The sequence below is a fragment of the Mastomys coucha genome, unplaced genomic scaffold (genome assembly GCF_008632895.1).
Source record: "Mastomys coucha isolate ucsf_1 unplaced genomic scaffold, UCSF_Mcou_1 pScaffold21, whole genome shotgun sequence".
NCBI classification, from domain to species: Eukaryota; Metazoa; Chordata; class Mammalia; order Rodentia; family Muridae; genus Mastomys; species Mastomys coucha.
Window position 1 is genome coordinate 38,604,364 of NW_022196904.1, and position 9,953 is coordinate 38,614,316.

Here is a 9,953-nt window from a genome sequence, read left to right on the forward strand (position 1 = left end):
TCAGGGTGGGCTTCAACTGCTGCTGATTCACCAGAGTCCCCATCAGTTGCAGGGGCATGGCCATCAAGCAGGTCTTTTTGCAGACTAAATCTGGCACCATTACAGGCCTGATGGATGCAGAGAAGATTCCTGGCTAAAGTTGTTTGGGAATGAAACGCACACCCCATGTGCCTGAACTCATGGACTCTCCATTGGCAGAAGCAACAACAGGTAAGGAGCCAGGAAAATGGGTTGACTCAGAAACAGCTTTAGAGCTTCCATTTGTTTCAAGCAGTCCTTCTGGAACATTCCAGGGATTCTTCTGCTTGTCCTTAGCCTGGTTGTTCTTGAAACCAGATCTGGAAAACAAAGAGACATCAGAGTGCCAGGAGCCATCACAGAACAAGCTAATCCTAGCAGGTGACACTCCTGGAATGACTTTGCTTTAGATCAATAATTACAATGAAGCAAGGCCCAGGAGAAAATCATTTTAGGAGAGATTCCTGCTATTAATATGCTTTTCCTGTTATTATTAAACATATATGACAATCACTAGATATTAGCCCACCCTTTTGAGCAGATCTCTGAAGATCTACAAAGATGTACTGTCTTGTAGTGATGCTATATAGACAAATAGAACATTTCTTAATTTTTTAATGATGATGATTCTATAAGAATTCCTAAAATTATATCAGTATTTAATAAGCCCTTTTATAGTGGGACAGCTATTAGGTACTTTTCTGATAGTCACACTGCAATGAGAACTCTGCCATTCTACCATGGGTCACCAGTTAATTGTTTCAAGATAATAACCAGGCTTTCTACTACTCAGAACACATTCCATGAGGTTGTAACCAAAGGTCATAAAGAAGGAACTAATGATTTATTACAGGAGCTAGGACAGAAGATAAAGTATTGACTGGGTTTATCTATATAAAACTCCACTAATAACTTAGTTACCATTTTTAACTCTTGATGAACCTGTGGAGCTGAGACAGGTGATGAATGTTTAGCCAGATAATTACTCCTAATGGATATGCATGTAAACATTCACTGTTGTAAACTTCTTATTTATGATTTGAGTGTGTGTGAACTTGTGATGAACTCTTTGAACATGTGATCATGTATTCTGAAAGAGGTATAAGTGCTGAGCACAAAGAGTCAGAACTGAGCTGAGGAGAACCTTTTAGACAGAACACTTCTTAGACAAGAAGAGCAAAGAAGAATTTTCCCTTATCCCCCTTTCCTTTTTTCTTTCTTTCTCTCTTTCTTTCTTTTTTTTTTTTTTTTTCCAGACAGGGTTTCTCTGTGTAGCCCTGGCTCTCCTGGAACTCACTCTGTAGACCAGGTTGGCCTTGAACTCAGAAATTTGCCTGTCTCTGCCTTCCAAGTGCTAGGACTAAAGGTGTGTGCCACCACTGCCTGGCCCCCTTTTTCTTAGAGAGCTTTCATAGGGAACTTTTTACAACTTAGTAATAAATGCTATAATCACTTTAAAAAATTAATTTATTTTTTTATTAATCATTCCACTCATTTACATCTCAAATGATATCCCACTTCTCGGTTACCCTTCCACTAACACCCCTCCCCACATCCCTTTGCCCTTTTTTCTTCCTGTGACTTCTACTAGTAGGCTGAACGTTAGAGCCATGCAGCTCCTACTGAGATAGAACATAATCCACTTTACTTAATCCCCCACTATTAGGCTATAGGTGCCAATCATCTAAGCCAGCAGCTTTTTACCTTCAGAAAGGGCAAGAAAGTTTTTAGGGCTTTTTAGAAGTTTTCATTAGCATTTTAGTATAGTTAGAGAGCTAGAACATCCAGAGTCTATCAGTCTTTAAAGCCACCCCAGAGTCCTACTCTGTGCCCAACTCAACCTTCTCCAGGCCATAGGCTCCCGGCACCAGAGGAATACCAATTTGCCCCTAAGTGCATCACAAGGTAAAGCTTCTGGATGGAAGGCGGTTCTGTAGCAATAATGCACGAGTCAGAAATAGAGAAGCCTGAGTCTCTAGAGATTGTAGTAAGATAGAATGTGTATGGCCTGACATCAAAAAACTAGTAAGATTCAGCTAGTGTGTACTATGGGCTCTGAGGTCTAGGTCTCTGAGACCCTGCAGGGGAATAATGTTCATCTATATTGGTGCCTGGGTTAAAGCAGAATGTGAGGTTCAACCTTGAATGCATGTATATCGACCATCCACAACTGTCTAAGCTGCCCTAAGCATCTAAGAGGCACAGAGTGAAAATTGTGGCTGTTGGAGAGAGGGAAAAGGGATAACAGACTGGGATCTCAAACTCTGTCACACCAATCAATAATGACAGTGCCACGGCCTCCAGGATTGGGTACATGCACTGATCAAAATGTTCTTGCAGCAGAGCTTTTTATTCCTTGAATGTGGAGAGCCTTAAATGCTGCTTCTAGGATATTGGCAAGAATATTTACACTGGGCTAGGAAGACAAGGGAGTAGGCTCAGATAAAAATATTTACATTTGGGAGGTTCCTCCCGGTCTGTCTGGGCTGATTCCCTGAGTAGACCTTGGGCACAAGCTCCCTAGCCAGTCCACAACACCCAGAGGAAGCTTCACTACCGGGTGCTCTAACAAGCCCAGGATCACAAGATCCCAGAATCACAGGATCATTGAGACAGCTTAACTCTGAGGATTTCTAACACAACTAGGATCACAGGAAGGACAGGCTTCAGACAGATTTATGAAGGGCAAGTAGCACTAGAGATAACCAGATGGTGCGGGGCAAGTGTAAGAATATAAGCAACACAAACCAAGGTTACTTGGCATCATCAGAACTCAATACTCCCACCATAGCAAGTCCTGGACACACCATTACACCAGAAAAGCAAGATTCAGATATAAAATCACTTCTCATGGTGATGATACAGGACTTTAAGAAAGACATAAATAGCACCCTCAAAGAAATACAGGAGAACACAGGTAATCAGCTAGAAGCTCTTAAAGAGGAAACACAAAAATCCCTTAAAGAACTACAGGAAAACACAAACAAGTGAAGGAAATGAGCAAAACTATCCAGAATTTAAAAATGGAAATAGAAACAATAAAGAAATCAGAAAGAGAGACAGCCCTGGAGATAGAAAACTTAGGAAAGAAATCAGGAGTCATAGATGTAAGCATCACCAACAGAATATAAGAGATAAAAGAGAGAATCTCAAGGGCAGAAGACACCATAGAAAACATTGACACAACAGTCAAAGAAAATGCAAAAAGCAAAAAACTCCTAACCCAGAACATCCAGGAAATCCAGGACGCAATGAGAAGACCAAACCTAAGGATAACAGGTATAGAAGAGAGTGAAGACCCCCAATGTAATGGTCCAGTAAATATCTTCAACAAAATTATAGAAGAACACTTCCCTAACCTAAATAAAGAGATGCCCATGAACATACAAGAAGCCTACAGAACTCCAAATAGACTGGACCAGAAAAGAAATTCCTCCCATTACATAATAATAAAAACACCAAATGCACTAAACAAAGAAGGAATTTTAAAAGCAGTAAGGAAAAAAGGTCAAGTAACATATAAATGCAGGCCTATCAGAATTACATCAGACTTCTCACCAGAGACTATGAAAGCTAGAAGATCCTGGGCAGATGTCATACAGACCCTACAAGAACACAAACACCAGCCCAGGCTTCCATACCCAGCAAAACTCTCAATTACCATAGATGAAGAAAACAAGATATTCTATGACAAAACAAAACTTACACAATATCTTTCCACAAATCCAGCCCTAAGGATAATAGATGGAAAACATCAACATAAGGAGCAAAACTACACCCTAGAAGAAGCAAGAAAGTAATCTTTCAACAAACCCACACAAACCTAATTCTACCTCTTACAACAAAAACAACATGAAGTAACAAATACTTTTTCTTAATATGTTAATATGAAAATTAATATTACCAACATATCCTAGTTGATTGAAATTCAAAAATATGAGAAATTAAAAATTTGTTGATTGTCATCCAATGGTCTCTCTAATTTGGTAATTGGAGAAATAGGTCCAATATTGTACAATCCATGTACACTTTCTGCTTGTTTGTACATGACAGTGTCTTGTCGTTTACCACATAATGGCCTTGAATTCTTGCTTCTCCTATCTCAGCCTCTGTATTAGTAGTATTATTTCATGTCTTTACACTATACTATGGTTTTCAAAACAGCTTATATATTTCAAAAGTATTTATATACACAAGGAAGACATAGACAATTAACTAGGGAGGTTGCTTGTAAGAGAACAACAGAGAGGGAGACTGAATGCTTTGCTTGACATTTGTAGCTCTTGTGTGAAGTTTGAAGAAGACTTTATAAGTTACTCTTTTTCTGAGATGAATGCTTTTCCAAATCATCACAGCCAATGAACAGATTCTTATCCTCACCTAATGCCTGTGGCACCCTCCAAGCAAAACCATTGTTCATTGAAACAGTTGGTGAATGACTTTATGAATAGACCATCTTAATACACACACTATTTCATAAATGAATGTAACCTGTTCTCTGTGGGTTGAGAATGAAGTCACTCACTCAAGTCAAATAGCTTTGACTATAGCAGGAAGTCTGTATCCAAAAATTGTGCCTACAATTCATTCTTTGGCACAACAGAACTGTCAATTCTCAGCTTAGCTATGATGGAGGTAAAATCCCTTGGTGATGTGAGGATCATTGATGTAAGCCTTTATTACAATGAAATCCAATGTCTAAAAATTGTTCTTATTTTGGGCTTGTATCACAGTAAGAGCCAACATTTTAAGCTCTACTAAATACAAAACAAACAAACAAAAAGACTTTATATATTTATGTTCATTTAAGAAAATACTAGTAGTGATGTATTATTTTGAAATATACAGTTAATATGTTTGGAGTTATTTAAAATTTATATTGAGAAAAACATATGTATTTTCAGTATTGCTGTAGACAAGCATCTACATAGGACTGTTAAACTGATTGTTGTTTTATATCAAACAACTTTTATAATACCCATTTTTATTGTTATAATATTTTATAAATTTTAAAGACTATGACAAATAAAGATAATATAGGTATTGTCGGGAAACAAGAATGTGATTTAATTCTATTTACTTAAAATATGTTTTTAAATGTTAAATTCAGATAAATTGAAATCATGTAACGTTTCTTATCATAATGCAATAAAACTTAAAAAAAAAAAAGAATATTTACATTTGGGCTAATACAAAGCTCAAGCTAAACACAGCCAAAGAAAATCCCCTAGGCACAGTGACCACAGGACTTTGTTCATTGCCTTGTTCCAATACTTTAAGATTTGTTTATTTATTTATTATATGTAAGTACACTGTAGCTGTCTTCAGACACCCCAGAAGAGAGCGTCAGATCTCATTACGGATGGTTGTGACTGCTGGTACCTTCTGGAAGAGTAGTCAGTGCTTTTAACCGCTGAGCCATCTCTCCGGCCCGAGAACTGACCCTATTCTTTGCATGTATCTAGAATAGTATATAAGCAGACTGGAAAAAAATAAACCCCACTTCAGCTTCAACACTGGCTGGAGTCATGGTATAATGCTGTCTGTTTTTTCTTTCTTTAATCTTCACTCCCTCCCTCGAGACCCTGTTGACTGGCTGAGCTGGGTTGGACAATGGAGTATACGGTGCATACTTTCAGCTGCTCCCCTGGAGCCACAAGGCCGGTCACTATATTTATCTGACAGCACCATAGGTCCTAGAAAACCTGGAAAACAGATCTTACCAAGGATCTCGCCTGTGTCTGATGACTTTTATGCATTGAGAGTCTTTTCAGTGTTGGTAATCCTGGGCCCGTTACAGGACCTGGTTGCACTCCTATACTTGATTTTCTTGATGGTCTGAAACTGTCCCGCAGTTTCATGATCCGGGTTCTGCCTCGAAAGAAGACCTGAAACACAGAGTTCGAGAACAAAAGGACACGAAGCCAAGTTGAGGGTTTCCAATCAAGGCTCGTCTTTACTTTGGGGGTTCAGCATTTATGTACAAGAGAGCAAACTGAATCTCTAGGTTACAATGACATTTGAATAACATAAGGAATTCGGGAGGAGTCAGGAAGAGTCCAAACAAAGTCAAGGGGGAAGTCCAAGGGAAGCTGGCTGCTGGGCTGAAGGTGGAGACTCCGGGCGTCCCGCAGGTCTCAGCTCCGGGGAAAGGCTGGAGGCACAGTCCACAGTGGGGGAGGAGGTCAACAACCAATGTCCTCAGGCTGTATACGTGCCAGCCAGCAGGCATAGCTTCCTCTGGAATCCTCGAAGGTGGAACTCATAGTAGTAAGCCTTTGTTTCAGGCACAGCAGGCGTGAGTTGAGTCTTCCTGGCAAGCTCAGTGATGTCTTGCAGCTGAGGCATCCAACAATGGTCTTTGGGACTCTTGTTGACATAGGTACCTTTCAGGGACTAAAAGACTTGTTTCCATTGGACATGTTGGGGACACCAGGGGACTCTGACACATTTGGAAAGGTAAATTCCTTGCAGGATCTTGAGACATTTGGAAACTGGTTTCTATGGGTGCATTTGAAGACATTTGGAATTTTGGATGCAAGGAGAGACTTTGGGGCATATGCTCGCTCTGATCTTATTGGAGCATGCTCCTACTGGAGAACCAGAAAAAAGGAAACACATCAGAAAAGCTCCAGAGACCACCCACCATTGGATAATGGTAATTGAGTTTTTGAGTTTATGCTAATTGAGAGTTTTGCTGGGTATGGGTAGGTAGACCAACACCCACCTACCTAGCACATGCTTTGGAATTCTCATAGAGGCAGGGATCAGTCAGGAGTCTCGGTCTTTCTGACCACCTGCCTCTGTCTCTCACGCCTATAAGTATTCTCAACATTGCAATAAACATGCAAATAGCTTCTGTATTAATATGAGACTCAGCCCACGGAGGCTGGCAATTGGATGTTCTCTTCCAATGTTTAAAAGTCCTAGATCCCTGGAGGGGGTGAGGTGAGGTATGGCAAAGAACCAAAGGTGAGGGGAATGGGGCAAAGAACTCTGGGAGGGAGAGACGGGGGATGGGGGCAACATTTGAAATGCAAATAGATAAAAAAATTATAAAAAAAATAAGTTGGAGATCCTCTTCCTTTCTGCCTGAGTGTCTCCAACTAAGGAGTGAAGACCCATGGAACAGGCAACATCCAAGTGACCCTGTTCCACCCTCATCTCCTATACAGGAGTACTCATGGTCTAATTACCCTGGATGTAAGCAGGCTCTTAGGTCTAACCCTAGTATGGAAGCTCTACTCCCAGGACCCTCCATAGGCTCCTCTCTCATCCCCTCACATCTAGCAGACATTCCCACCCTGTGGCCACACTCAGTCTGCAGCCACACCTTATGGAAACCTGGCCAGGCGGAAGACATCTTTTTGGCTTTTTTGTTGTTGTTGTTGTTGTTTTGTTTTGTTTTTTGAGGCAGGGTTTCTCTGTATGAACTCCCTGGTTACCCTGAAACTCCAATTGTAAATGGCGCTGAACTAGAACTCCCAGAGAGCCGTATGCCTTTGCCTACCGCACCCAGTGCTGTAATTAAAGGCGTGTATCACCATACCACACCCATTCTTCCAGGTCTCCTGCCCTCTTATCACACCATCCAGAAGAAATTTGTCCTTCACTATTCTGTGACCATCTCAAGAAAAAGGTTTCTTATCATCGTGCTTTACAGGGGACCTGCTCATCCCTGCCCACTGCTGTCATCCCATAATTCCCTCTTCTTTCTCTTTTTAAACTGAGGCAGGGTCCTTCTACATTTACCCGACTCTCTGGATCTCACTATACAGACAAACCAGGCCTCATCATTACAGAGACTCACTTGCCAGTAGCTCCTGAGTACTGGGATTAAAAGTGTGGTCCACACACCCAATATGGTTACCCCTTCTAGATGGAGGAAGCCTGCTCAGCCATAAACCTTCCTGGCTGTCACACTTTTGAGCCAGAATAGCGCCACCATGCCCTTTCTAGGCCATCCAGAGTCTTACTCTGGTCCCAGGGTCACTGGAGATCCCATTGTGAGTTCTTCCTAGTTCTGTATGCACACATTTAAAGGAACTAAGTCAGAGAGTCCCCACAGTCCCCACGTCCTACAGTCAAGTCTCTCCATCAATTGTTCCAGGCTTTCTATACAACACAGGACTCAGGCCTGTGCCTCGAATGGAGAACAGAGCACCTAGAGGTCTCCTGAAAGCTCATTCACAGGCTGCCCCAATCCGTGCATGTGACTGGTCCTCAGTGTTTATATCTATGGGATAAACTTCAAACAGCTCCTAAATTTACATAACACCTACTGCCTATTTACAGGGCATATTTTAGACTTGACCAATCAAACACCCATATGAGCTACAGAATGTTACCAAGACTCCTCCTTTGCTAGCTCCCAAGCTTCCCCTACCATGATGCCCCCTTCACACAGCACCTTTAAACACTTCATGCAGCCCACCAACTCACCTGAAATCTAGAAGGTTGTTGTAACTTCCCAGTCCTCTGCTTGAAGGAGCTGCACTTAAATCTCTCTCCAAACATGAAATTCAGTGCCCCTCCCACATTTTGACATCCTGCAGACATTCAAATCCATTATCCTCACCCACCCTTTGGTGCCATACTGGTTTCAGCATGACTTTTTAGAACCTTAGTTTTTTTTTTTTTAAATTTCCTTTTTACCTATTCACTTTACATCCTGGTCATTGCACCTCTCGAGGTCACCCTCTCCCACAATCCTTTCCCCATCCCCCTTCCCTTTCTCCTCTGAGTGGGTGGGGGTCCGCATGGGTATCCCCCCAACCCTGGCACATCAAGACTCTGCAAGGCTAGGCAATTCCTAGACACAAGACAAGGCAACCAAACTAGAAGAAGAAATCTCATATATGGACAACAGTTTTTGGGATAGCTCCTGCTCCAGCTGCTCAGAACCCACGTGAAGACTAGCCTGTACATCTGCCACATAAGTTTGAGGAGGCCTCAGCCTGCATGTGGTCTTTGGCTGGTGGTTCAGTCTCTGAGAACCCCAAAGGTCAGGGTTAGTCGGCTCTGTTGGTCTTCTGTGGAGCTCCTATCCAGGCCCACGATCCTTTCTCCTTTTCTTCCTTAAGAGTGCCCAAGCTCTATCCTCTGTATGGTTGTGGGTGTGCATATATCTATATGTCTTAGTTAGGGTTTTGCTGTGAACAGATGCTATGACCAAGGCAAGTCTTATAAAAGACAACATTTAATTGGGGCTGAACTTCCAGGTTCAGAAGTTCAGTCCATTATCATCAAGGTGGGAGCATGGCAGCCTGTAGGCAGGCATGGTGCAGGCGGAGTTGACAGTTCTGCACCTTCTTCTGAAGGTTGTTAGTGAAGACTGGCTTCCAAGCAGCTAGAATGAGGGACTAAAAGCCCACAGCCACAGCAACACACCTACTCCAACAAGGCCACACCTCCACATCGTGCCACTCCCTGAGTAGAGCAGATACAAACCATAACATGATCTGAATCAGGGGCTGGGTGGAGCCTCTCAGAGGACAACATGTAGAGCCCTAGTGTCATGGGTTTAATTTTAGTTGTTTTGTTGTCTTTTGTTTGGGTTTTGTGTCAAGGTCTCTCTATTAGCCCAGGCTGTTCTAGAGATGAACATCTAGAGATGTTCAGCCTCCTGAGTTCTGAATACAGGTGTGGGTCACCACAATGCTTCAAGATGTAATCATTGTTTCCAGAGCGATTTCAGAGGGACAGGTTTGTGTGAAAATTGAAAACTAAGGAAAATGGGCCTTTCCTCTGAGGGTGCCAGTCCACAAGAAATTGGGGCTGCACCTGTCAGTCGCTTTCTTAGGAAACAGATTTCTACTCAGTCTGCTTCCAGGGCCCTTACCCATTCCTACCTCTTACTGAACATGACTTAGAGGTCAACAGCATGCTGTCTTCAACAACCCTGTTTGCTCCCTTACACTGGGGGGGGGGGGGGG